This window comes from Nyctereutes procyonoides, unplaced genomic scaffold (assembly GCF_905146905.1).
Source record: "Nyctereutes procyonoides isolate TBG_1078 unplaced genomic scaffold, NYPRO_anot_genome, whole genome shotgun sequence".
Taxonomy (NCBI): Eukaryota; Metazoa; Chordata; class Mammalia; order Carnivora; family Canidae; genus Nyctereutes; species Nyctereutes procyonoides.
Window position 1 is genome coordinate 21,392,637 of NW_026575041.1, and position 12,625 is coordinate 21,405,261.

The 12,625-nt window shown below is 56.5% G+C and overlaps 1 long non-coding RNA gene across 1 annotated transcript; it reads left to right on the forward strand.

The window, feature by feature from the left end:
* The first annotated feature begins 4,253 nt into the window (after positions 1 to 4,253).
* On the forward strand, positions 4,254 to 8,754 carry LOC129506705 (uncharacterized). Its single transcript, XR_008663852.1, has 2 exons — positions 4,254 to 4,748; positions 8,219 to 8,754. It is a non-coding gene; the product is annotated as an uncharacterized LOC129506705 (long non-coding RNA).
* Positions 8,755 to 12,625: the final 3,871 nt, after the last annotated feature.

The window sequence follows — 12,625 nt, forward strand, 5'->3', positions numbered from 1 at the left end:
CCATCTTCTATCTCTCCGTATAAGTCAGCTTACCTTTTTCCCCAAGTGTATTCATTATTGACCAAGCGCAACGAGCATCAATTTTTCTGCATTGTCTCACGCATGTCTCAATTGTCTCTCCTCCAAGAGCCCTAGAGTTTGGGTTTCTACTGCTGTAGAGCAAACCAGCCTGTAACTTAATGATTTAAAACAATACTTTATAATTACCTATCATGGTTTGCTGTTTGATTGGGCTCATGAGGCCATCTCTTTTGGGGCCTGATGCGGTGACAGTCAGCTGTTAGCTGGGGCTTGCGGGCATCTGAAGGCCCAGTGGAGTGGGACATTCAGGAAGGCTTACTATCTTGGCTGGCAGTTGATGCTGGCTCTCGGCTGCGGCTGTTAAGCAGAAACCTACACCACAACTTCTTCAGGTGCTTGGGCTTCTCACAGCATGGCAGCTGGGTTCCAGCAAGGATGTACAAGAAATCCAGAGAAAATGACCTGGTTTCATGTAATCTAGCCTCGGAGGTCCAGAACATTGTTTCTGCAACATTCAACAGTCACAAGAATCACTGGAGGTCATCTGTTGAGGGAGGAATGGCAAGGTCATATTAGAAGAGCAGCTGGGATGAGAGATATTATTATATGCATTCAAGGAAAATACCATCTGTCCTAAGTATATACTGTTAATATCCCATTCTCCGGGGGAGGGCATTTTGCAGTGATTCGCTAGATCATACAGTTAGCTTGCTCATATGATGGCAATCAAATGCGCACTCCCTCTGATTTCTTAACAGCTGCGCTTCACTTAAGACAGTATTCTAGGGATCCCTGGGTGGCGCAGCGGTTTGGCGCCTGCCTTTGGCCCGGGGCGCGATCCTGGAGACCCGGAATCGAGTCCCACGTCAGGCTCCCGGTGCATGGAGCCTGCTTCTCCCTCTGCCTGTGTCTCTGCCTCTCTCTCTCTCTCTCTGTGACTATCATAAATAAAAAAAAAATTTAAGACAGTATTCTAAAACGTTGATAGTGACAGAGTCACCCCTTTCAAAGATGCAGTTTTATTTTCAAGAACATAAAAACATAAGTTCTGGAAAAAGGTATAAACTTGGAATGTAAGTTCTAGTAGGATTTGGCATGTCCTGTATGAGAAATAGTATTAAAGAAAGAACTGCTTTCTTTAACTGAGCTGCTTCAGTGATCCAGATACTTCATGGTCTGCATGAACTCATTTAATCTTTACTATAATCTTTTATCCGCAGATGAAGAATGACATTTTGAGAGGTTAAATAACTTGCCCAAAGTCACATAGCCACTTTAAGTGAGAGAGCCAGGATTTAAACCCAGGTCTGTCCCAGTTCACCTTCCAGGCAGCTCCACATTGCAGGTTGGGCTCCCAGGAATCAGACTCTGAGATGAGATCGGCAGAAAGGAAGGTCACTCTGTGAGCTCAGCGACATCACCTGAAAGAGGTTGTAAGGACACAGGGTCAAGCAAAGGAAAGGGTGGGCTGTTGCAGACACAGCAAAGGACTCAACAGGCCCTTGGGACGCTCTGAAGCCAGGATAGCCCTTTGGGTTGTCCTGAGCAAGGCGCCTGGGCTTTATTACCACCCATCCTTACCACCTCCTGTCCTGGCATCCCAGTAAACAGATGGTTGCTGAATAAACCAATGCATCAAGCGATCGATCCAGATTGAACTCTAATGGGAAGCAGCATCACGGAGCAGAGGGACTGCCGATGTGTCAGGAGAGCCAAACCCTAGCCCTGGACCAGGACAGTCTTTGCTGTTAGGACACTACAACATTCAGGCCCTAACTTCCTCAAAAGGAGAAGCCAGTGCTCTAAGCCCAAACAAGGCACTAAAACGAACACTGCAAGTCCCTTTATCTCACCTGCCCAGAAGTCCTCAGCACAGGCAGGTACATTTTTAATGCTGTTGAGTTTAGGCACGGCCCCAGATTGAATCAACTAACGGTACAGAATTTATTTACCCTAGGATTCCACGCTGTGACCACACACCCAATGAAAAGTTCCTGTAAATAAGTAATTCAGGAGCTGTTTACTCCCAGATGCTGGTGGTAGGCGCTTGTTAGGTGACAAGGTATTAACAGCCAATCACTATGACAGTCATCATTCAAACAGGGTGGAATGATATAAATGAACCACACATTTCCCAGAGCTACCCTTCCAACAATGTAACGAACACTGAGTGCTTACTGTACACTAAAAACTTTCAAATATGTTATTTCATTTACTCTTCACAACAATCCTGCTGAGATAATTATTCATTCTCTTTTTGAGGTTGAGGAATTTGAAGCTCAGAGACGTTGAATAACTGGCCCAAGATTACACAGCGAGTGTCAGAACCAGGATTCTAAGCCAGCTTGGGGCCTGCACACTTCTCCCTTAATTTTCCTGCCTCAAAATTACTGAGGTCCATGAGCTCCACATGGATTATGCTGGTCTTGCTTTTGGCTGATGCAAATATTCGGCATCCATCGAGGATTGCAAATTTCAGAGGGACAAGTCCCCAAGTACTGAGCATTTTATTTATTTAATCCAGTCTTTGGAGGTTTTTTATTTACTTATTTTTTTGTGGCTCTTGCTACCTGTAGAGTATACAGATACAGGCCTCTCTCAAGTAAGCGAAACTTCCCACTACACTGAGTCATTTGGCAAGAAGTGATCCAGAGCCAATGCAAGCAGAGGAGTGCAGGTGGAGAAAGGGAGGGGTAGGAAGGGACTTTGGTAATGTATGGAGCTGTGAGTTCAAGCACCTCATTCTTGCCTCCCGCAAAATAACTCCCCTATGTGAATATTCTTCCAAGGAGTCACCCAGTCTATGCTTCTGGTCTGTGGCTCCTTCGCGACCCCACAGCCGGCATCCACTGTCCTGTGCTTTGGCACTCATCCTTGGTCTGGGACTGGCTCTAGCTTACATGAATGCCTGTGGATGCTGCCAACAGTTCCCCAAGGTGGAGGGGGTAACCGTTACTCACAGCACCCCTGAGGCTCTGCCCTTTTGCAGAGCGGATGGGAGGGGCCAGGTCCTCCCGGGTCTTGGCAGTGTAGGAGCCGCTGAGGGGTGGCTGGCAAACCGGAGCCTGAAGGGAGGGGACCATCCTGGAGGCACACCCAAGCAGCCGGCCCCGGAGGACGCAGCGGGCCCCTGAGACGGGACCCCCAAAACAGCGACACTGCGACCCTAAGTGCTACCAAGCTGCCGAGGAGGTGGGGCAGCTAAAAGAGGGAGTTGGTGGAAGGAGGGAGTAGGAGGGTGCATTGATGGGGGCGTGTGGAAGAAATGGTGGGGAGCAAACGCCAGCCACGGCCCTGGAGGCTCTGGGTGGAGAGGAGACGCAACAGTTCTCAACCCTGGGTGGTGGAAAGGAAAGGACGTACGAGGATAAATTCACAGATGTCTGAATTTACGTGTGCGTGGGTTCGCGACGGGTACGTGCGCGCCTCTGTGCCAGAATTTCTCCGACCCCGCGGCGGGGCGGGATGCTGAGGAGGAGCTCGCCGGCGGCCGGCGGGGGCGGGAGGGGCCGCTGCGGGCCACTCAGCGCAGGAAAGGCCGGTCCGCAGGCTCCCGGGGGCTCCTCCCAGCGGGGGCGCGTTAGGACGGAGGGGCCGGGGCGCGGGGCCGGGGCGCGGGCGGCTACAGCGGGCCGATCCGGGCGCGGCAGGGCGGGGGCGCGGGGCGCGGGGGCGCGGGGCGCGGGGGCGGGGGCGGGGGCGCGGGGGCGGGGGCGCGGGTCCTCCCTCCCGGCCCGCGGCGTCTCCGACAGTGGCTCCGAGCAGAACCGCGAGCGCCGGACAAAGCCCGAGGCCGCTTATTTTCCCGGCGGGCGGGATCCGCGTCCTGGGCTGCCCCGGGTCTGCCCCTCCCGCCCGACCCGCCACCGCCAGCGGCGGCCCCGCAGGTGCGAATCCCGGGGCGCGGCCGGGCGAGCGCCGTGTCCGTCCGCGGGCGCCGGCGGGTCCTCCCGGGCGGCCCAGCCCGTGTCTCGGGGCCCACCCGGGGCTGAGGCCGTCCCCGCGCCCGCGCCCGCGCCCGCGCCGCAGCCCCAGCGGCCCACGGCGGGCAGCCCGGCGGCCGCAAGGGGACAGCGGTGCGCGCCCCCCACCGACCGCCCCGGGTCCCGCTCGGCCGACAGGGGGCGGGGCGCTCGGGCCTCGGCCGCCGGGTCCGCTCCGCCCCCCGCCAGCGTCCCGGGCCCCGCCCCCGCCCCCGCCCCCGCCGGCTCCCCTCGCCGCCGCGGGAGGCTGAGCCGAGCCCACGGGCTGCGACGGGCCGACGGCCTGGGCCCCCGGCGGGCGGGGCCTCCGTCCCCTCCGCACGCGGGTCTTCCCGGCCCGGCCCGGCCCCGGCCCCGGCCCCGGGGGGGGGGGGGGCTGTGCGTCCAGAGGCCTTGACCCCGGAACCGGCCGTCTCACCGCCCAGTTCCGCCTGGTCCCGCGCGCCTCCCTGTGCTCGCCCAAGACCCGAGGGGGCTGGTCCCGCAGCAGCAGGGGCGCCAGCGCCCGGCTCCGGGGCCGGCACCCGGCTCGCCCCTCCGCCTCCCCCGCTGCTCCGACGCGGCCTCCCCCTGGCCGGGTGACCCGACGGTCGCTGACGCTGACGCCGAGAAAGGCTGCCCAGGCCCCACCTGGGATCCGCCCGTGGCCGGCGTCCGCCCCCCGGAGCCCGGCCCCCGGCGAGGCCCGAGCGGCCGCGTCGCTGGAAGTCGGCGAACTCTAAGCAGGGAGTTCGGTGCCTCCAGGTACGGTCGCACCGGCCGGGCCGCCTGTTACCCGACTCGGTGGGACCCGCGGGGCCCGCCCTCCCTGCCCCTCTGTCCCGGTACTTGTGCTGCGCCGCAGTCGGAGAAGTTAGGGCGGGCGGGGGGCGCTGCTGCGGGGGGGGGCGCTGCTGCGGGGGGGCGCTGCTGGGGGGGCGCTGCTGCTAGGGGGGCGCTGCTGCGGGGGGGCGCTGCTGGGGGGGCGCTGCTGCGGGGGGGGGCGCTGCTGCGGGGGGCGCTGCTGGGGGGGCGCTGCTGGGGGGCGCTGCTGCGGGGGGGCGCTGCTGCGGGGGGCGCTGCTGCTGCGGAGGGGGGCGCTGCTGCGGGGGGGCGCTGCTGCTAGGGGGGCGCTGCTGCGGGGGGGCGCTGCTGGGGGGGGCGCTGCTGCTGGGGGGGGCGCTGCTGCTGGGGGGGCGCTGCGGGGGGCGCTGCTGCGGGGGGGCGCTGCTGGGGGGGCGGGCGGGGGGCGCTGCTGGGGGGGGCGCTGGGGGGGGCGCTGCTGGGGGCGCTGCGGGGGGGCGCTGCTGGGGGGGGCGCTGCTGGGGGGGCGCTGCTTCTGCTGGGGGGGCGCTGCTGCCGGGGGGACGCTGCTGCGGGGAGGGGCGCTGCTGCTAGGGGGGCGCTGCTGCGGGGGGCGCTGCTGCTGGGGGGGCGCTGCTGCTGCTGGGGGGGCGCTGCTGCTGGGGGGCGCTGCTGCTGCTGGGGGGGCGCTGCTTCTGCTGGGGGGGCGCTGCTGCCGGGGGGACGCTGCTGCTGCTGCGGGGGCGCTGCTGGGGGGGCGCTGCTGCTGGGGGTCGCTGCTGCGGGGGCGCTGCTGCGGGGGGCGCTGCTGCTGCGGGGGGCGCTGCTGCTGTGGCGCGGGTCCCCGCCCTCCTCCGCGAGCGCCCGTTTCGCAGGCCCGCCGGCAGAGGGCAACCTTGTTCCAAGTTCTCTCCCGGCCTGCGCTCCGCTCCCGGAGGCCCTCACCTGCCCGAAGCTGGGGAGCTGGGGAGGGGCCGAGCGCCTCTGGCCTGCAGCGGAGCTGCCCTGTCACTCCTCCCCTTGAGAGCTGTTTACATCTCAAGGAGCCACAAAGTCTCCGCACAGCAAGGAAGTCGGCCAGGGAAGGCCGGTGTGTCCCCAGCTGCCCACCTGGGACGGGCTGAGGGAAGACCTTCCCTGTTTCCAGCAATCACCTGATTCCAATCCAGGCAGCCTTCGAAAGCGCCCGCTCCGTGCCAGGCACGCCCCCGCGCGCTGCCTTGGCCCGGGAGGCTCTGGGTCTGGAGCTATGCAATCCAGCGGCGACTCTGGCTCTCTCCCTATGAATTCCTCGGATTATAGTACATCTTCTTTCTAGCACTTAGCACTCTGCGATTCAACGCTTGCATGGTCATCTCATCCGTTCACCGCATATTTACAGAGCGCTCACCGGGTGCCAGTAAATGATCACTTGCTGAGTGTGTGGTCAGACAATAGGTTATACGTATGAAAATGAAATCCCACCTGCTAGAAGGGGGCCAATTATACAGGGCTTGGCAGCCATTCTTTAAAAAGATTTTGTTTCTTTATTCATGAGAGAGGCACAGACACAGGCCGAGGGAGAAGCAGGCTCCCTGCGGGGGGCCCGACGTGGGACTCGATCCGGGGATCACAAAGGCAGACACTCAACCAGTGAGCCACCCAGTGCCCCTTAGCAGCCATTTTAATGACTTTGGTCTCATGTGGAAGGAATCGGGAGCCATTCGTGGGTTTGAAGCAGGGATGGACATTAGCTTTTCACAAGGATCACACGGGTTGCTGTGGTGAGAACAGACAGGAGGTCATTGAGCCAAATGACTACGGGGGCCACAGTAGTGATCTAGATAAGGGTGTCGCTTCAGGCCAGTGGAGAGGGCTGGAGGTGGAGAGGAGTGGTCACGCAGCGGGTATGCATTTCAAACTAGAATAAAAAAAGATTTCTGCCTGCTTGTGGGGTGTTATAGATAGAGATGGATGGTGGCTCCAAGCAGCTGGAAGGACAGAGCTGCCGTTGGCCGAGACCGGAAGACTGTGGCAAAGGCACAGAAAAGCTGAGTTGGGATGTACTAAGTCTGAGGTGTCTCACACAAGACCTGGTGAGGTTGTCTAGGGAGGGCTGGGATGGAGATAGAAATGCGGGGCTGCGAGTGGCTCAGAGGTTTAGCGCTGCCTTCGGCCCAGGCATGGTCCTGGAGACCCGGGATCGAGTCCCACCTCGGGCTCCCCGTGTGGAGTCTGCTTCTCCCTCTGCCTGTGTCTCTGCCTCTCTCTGTGTGTGTGTCTCTCATGAATGAATAAATAAAATCTAAAAAAAAAGAAATGTGGAGCTGTCAGGATACAGAGAGGCGGCATGAGGCTTTTTTTTTTTTTTTTTGCCTGTATGACTTTGTGGTATTCTCACAATTAATTCACGATGCATGAGGGCAAACACTGTTATTCTCACCTACATGAGGAAAGTACACTGGGTGAGGTAAAAGAACTTCCTGAGGCCAACATCTCATAGTAATACCAGCCGCTAAGATATTGGAGCACGTCTGTGTTGGGCACCGTGTTAACACTTTTGCTTCTATCTTGCAACAACACTCTGAGCACAGAAAGGAAGGCTAACTTAGCCAAGGTCACACTCTGTGGATCAGACCACCTCCGGATCCTGCCCTGAATGTTCTGTTCCCAACCTTGCGACTCCTCTTCCTCCTCCTCATGCTAGGCTCCCCCCAGGGCTGGGCCCAACCATAGGCAAAGTGAGCAGCTACCTCCTTTCTTTGAACATAGCAAAAGTCTCCCTCCTTTCAGTTCTCTCCTACTAAGCCGGCTGCAGGATCTGAAAGTTCAGTCACTCCCTGGGAACTTCCTAGAACAAGTGAGGTCAAAGTAGTTTGGTTCTTTACTCCCTCTCTATGGAATGGCCTTTCTCTTGTTCTCTATATTGTGAACAACTCCTATATGTTCTTCCAAATTCTGGTAGACTCCTATGTGTTTTTCCAAACCCAACTCCTATGTCCCTTCCACTGTGGGCCTTTCCTGTTCCCACCAAACAGAGTTAGTTGCTCCCTAATTGACATGACACTTTGTTCATGCCTCTGTTGTTGTAAGTGTCACAGTAAATGGACAGTTTCCTGTGGGTTTGATTGATGCCAGTGTAAGATGAAGATTTCCTCTGGGAAAGCTTTTTTTTTTTCTTTTTTTTTTTACTCCATGTTCTTTGCTTCATGGCTAGATAAATGGATGAATGGCCCATCAGTAATCACTATCAAAGCAATTTTATAGGTGTCAAATACTGTTTTAGAGATGAGGAAATAGGCTGAAAAAGGTGACTTGCCCAGAGTCATCCAGCTCATTAAATCCTAGAGACTGAGCTCCAGAGAGATGATGAGGTTAGGTTGTGCCTCATGAGGTCTCTGACAGCTGGGGAAGCCCAAGGACTTCACACCGCTGCTACCTTCTTTTTCCAGGGCCCACGCAGGGTCACTGAACTCACCCCCAAATGATCCTGCAGATGGCAACAGAGGCCCAGGAAACATGCCTCATCCTGGAGGGAGCCCGGATCTCGGGGTGTGTGAGGAAGGCTGAGCTCCTCCCCCCCCAAAGCAAAGCAAGGTGATTTGAAGAAATGCAAGCAAGGAGAGCATCTTTCGCTTCCATCCTCCATCTTTTGTAACTCAGAAAGAAATTATTTTGAATCCTAAAATTGACATGAAGAAAGAAAAAAGCAATTAAAATAAAAAGGACATCAAAAGGCAAAATTAAACTTTACCTCTGGATGGAAAAGCCACATGGTCTGTCCCAAGTCCCAGGAGTAGAAAAGGGCAGAGGGGCGTCCCTGGGTGGCTCAGTGGTTGAGGGTCTGCCTTCAGCTCAGGGCATGATCCTGGGGTCCCGGGATCGAGTCCCCCGTCAGGCTCCCCGCAGGGAGCTGCTTCTCCCTCTGCCTGTGTCTCTGCCTCTCTCTGTGTGTCTCTCATGAATAAATACATAAATCTTAAATATATATATGTATGTACGTATTTGTTTTTTACCTGAAAGTCCAACCTCATCAGGCATCTGGATTTGATATGCCAAGCATACCTTAAATGTGAGTTCTGGCACGGCATCTCCATCATTCTGACAGTGTTCGGTTTTCCTGTGACCTACCCATAACCACCAACTCAATTCCTAACGGGGCCCTGGGCAGCTAACATCAATGTACGAATGAGGTGATCAACAGGAGAAATTGGGCCTGGAGCTGAATGCAAAATCAAGAGTGACTGCCAACCCAGACATTCAAATTCAGATGTTGAAAATATGTCCTACATCCCCGTGGAAGCATAAAGCAAACAAATACACGCATCCGCACCTGGAACCTGGGTGAAGCTGGACCCCCTGGCCTGGCGTTGGGCGCCGCTGAGTGAGCATGCTGCCCCCCCCCCGGCCCCCTCGTCCACCAGCCAGTGCCCGCTCACCATGGCCACCACACCCCTGGCCGTCTCGCACCTGCTGGCCACTCAGGCTGCCAGTGATTCTTCGCACTCCAGGGTCAGGGCACTCCTCTGCCCGCGGACACCGAGAGTGGTCACATCGCTTCCTCTCCAACAGCCCGAGGAGAAGACAGGCAGTGACTCGGAGAGGGCCCTACCATGTGCCAAGTCCTTTGTCTATAGACATTTGCTTATTTTTGGCTCCCCCTCTTCGGCGAGGTGATGAACCACTCAAAGGGTGGCACCTGATGCTGGACACCCTCAAATTCCAGCCTGAGTTTTAGTGTGAAGATGTGCTCAGTATCCACTTCCCAACAGGGCCAGGGGTCACTGCAGACTGGGAGCCCCAGCCTCCCCCACGGTCCCCCCTGCCCGACATTTCCTTACCACCTCCCAGGTCCCCTCCCCATTCTCGCTGCAAACATTTTTCAAATCTGAGGCTTCTGCGTGAGTTTGAGCCTTGGGCTCAAAAATCCACTTTCGGCAGAGCTGATTTAGGACCTGAATTTGAAAGATGTCTGTTCTTTTTTTGGCTTCCGATCTGCCGGATAGTTCTGCTTTATTAGAAAATTAGCCATAGCACCTTCAAAGGCCTCCTCTTGCGCATGTTGAGCTGAACCAGATTTGGGGTTTTGAAAGGAATGCCGAGATTCGAATCTCGGCAAAGCCATACCTTTTGTTTCTAAGTGTGTGTGTTGGGGGGCGGGGAGCAGGGGGTGGTGAGGAACAGGGAGGACTTGGGTCAAGGACCAGTTGGCCCCAGACCTGATCCACGTCTGATAGGAAAGGAAAGAATCCCGGAAATAACCGAATTAGGTGCTAAACAGGGGGGCAAAGGAAGTGGCAAGTGCCAGCCAGGCAACATTTCTGTCCTGCTAACTCCAAAGACTTTTCCAGTACCCTCCGTGGCTCAGGATTGCTTGGATCACCAGCTCCTTTCAGGCTGAGAGGTGTGAGCCAGGGGCTCTGCTCCTCGCCAGGGCTGCTCTGCAGCCAGCTCGTCCTCACACAGCTCCCTCTGGCTGACTTCCTCTCCTTCCACAGTTGCCTCCTGGAGCTGCCTGTCCAAGGAGGGACCCTCCTGTAAACCCCATTGCCTTTTGAATTCTGCTGTTACTCTTTTCTTCAAAAACAGGACCCCTTCCTCTCAGCGGGAAAAGGTGTCACAACAAATGCTATGTCTCTGTTTAGAATTAGGCTCCAGACTTCTCCAAGGCGGGGGAGAAAACTGGCTTTAAAAAAAAAAAACAAAAAACTGGATGATTTAGAAGTTCTTTATTATACATCAGCTTCAAAGAGACTGTACTTGGCCCCTTGGACAGGACTCAGAGCAGAATTTCCCAATCAGAAATCAGGGGCAGAAAAAGGAGACCAGGACCCATGGGTGAATTTTCCTGGATTAGTGGTTTTCCTTTAATAATCTATTTAGTGTCTTGGGGGAAGGAGGTTGCATGTGCTGTATGCCAGGTACAGTGCGGGGGGCCAGGTGGACACAAAAGTGAATGAAACACAGTCCCCCTGCCTCTCCCCACCTGACACGGAGGAACTGGGCTTGGACACCCTGCATCTGGGAGAAGGGGTGCAATGTGGTGTCTATGGCACCAGCTCTGCAGTCAGAAGGTCAGGGTTTGTGCTCTGGCTCTGCTGCTTGTGGGCTCTGTGGCATCGGGCAAGTTACTTGTCTTCTCTGTGACTCACATTGTGTATCAGCAGAGTTAAATACAAAACCTGCCTTATGGGGTTCCTGTGGTGATTTGATGAGTTTAAAAAGTGAAGGTACTTCAGCACAGTGCTTGGCACTTGTGCTTACTGCTCTCATCCAGGCACGGAGGAAGCGTGCGAGAGGGCAGAGGAGTGCGCAGCTGAGGGCCTGCGGGCAGCAGGGGAGCTTCAAAGAGCCCGGGATATTTGATTTGCACCTGAGAGGTGAGTGGGGTTGGGTAGACAGAGGTGATGGGAGGGAACCGACCCAGTTGGAGCGTGTGGGTGGGAGGCAGGAGGGAAGGCAGGGTCTGCGAAGAAGGAGCAGAGGCCAGTGTGGCTGGAGTCAAGGACTCAAGTCTGGCCTGGGGAGCTAGTGAGGGCGTAGGTAGGGGTGTGGAGAGGTGGGGCCGGAAAGGCCTTGAGTTCTGCGTCCTAGATCATTCATTCATTTGTTGTGTCAGCCACTTTGTGCGTGGGGTACTGGAAATGATCAGTCAGTTCTAGTGTCACGATTGTGACTATTAACTTCGAGTGCTTTGCAGGCACGATGTCACTGAATTCTCAGAGCATCCCCGGCAAGTAAGTTCTAGTATGCCGTTCTGGAAGACAAGAAGGAAGGTGGACCTTGTGTGATTTGCCCGAGGGCACACTGGATCAGTAGGGGTGGCCCCCGGAGATGGCACAGCTGGACTTTGAATCTGGATCTGAGTCCAGAGCCTAAGTGCTTTCTTGGCCGTGACTTGGTGCTTTCTCCCAGCGTTTGAGGCTGCCGCCTTCACACAGTGCTTCCCATTTGCCTTGTTAAATGGGGTTACACGTGAGTCATAACCATGCTGCTGACGCTGAAAAGGATGAAATTAAAGGCATCCAATAAAGCCGTCTGATGGGGACCTGGGGTGGAAAAGCTTACTTTTAGTCCGGGGTGTATTTCAGGCAGCCTGGACAGGGTAGCTCCAGGACCACCTGACTCCCTGGTGCCCTGACCACAGGAATCACCATGACCATCCCAGTTAGCATTTCTTTGCAGACAGCTTGGCAGCTGGCAGCTTGAGTGGTACCTGACACCTTCTGGGCCCCTTCACTTTGAACAAGGGCTTGACACCCTTGGGGGTGAGTGAGTGCAGGCGGGCTGGACCTGTCCTCAGGCTGTGGCCCAGAGCCCTGATACCTGATCAGACCAGGGCTTGCGGTACCTTCTCCTCCACCCATTCGCTGCCAGCCAGGGATTTGGGGCCCAGTCCTCTCCCTTTCTTGTGGGAGACATTCACTGGCCAAAGACACTTAGTCAGTGAGGCCCCAGGGGTCCTCAGCTCCTCCGGGTAAGTGGCTGGGGAGGGAAGATCGGCTCCGGTGGGGAAGCAGACAGTGGGCACCAGGGAGCACGGCTCTCCGAGCACTTCTCTGTTCACCCTGCACTGGCATCTTTGATCCAAGAGTTAAGAGATTGTCTTGGACCCTGTGGCCTTGGAACAGCTGCCTCTCATTAGCATCCCAGTGCAGAGTTGCCAGTCTGCAGAAATGTTGCCTCCTCTGACAACCCTTCCCTGACTACCCACCACCCCCACCCCCCATCGCCCTTATTCCCTGCCTTTCCCTTTATAACACTTCCTCCAATTTGTGGTTCAGTCATTTTGTGGACTGAAAACTCCCTGTGGGCCAGGCGCAGGTCTCTTTATTCCTATTAGGTAGCCAGCCCTGAGG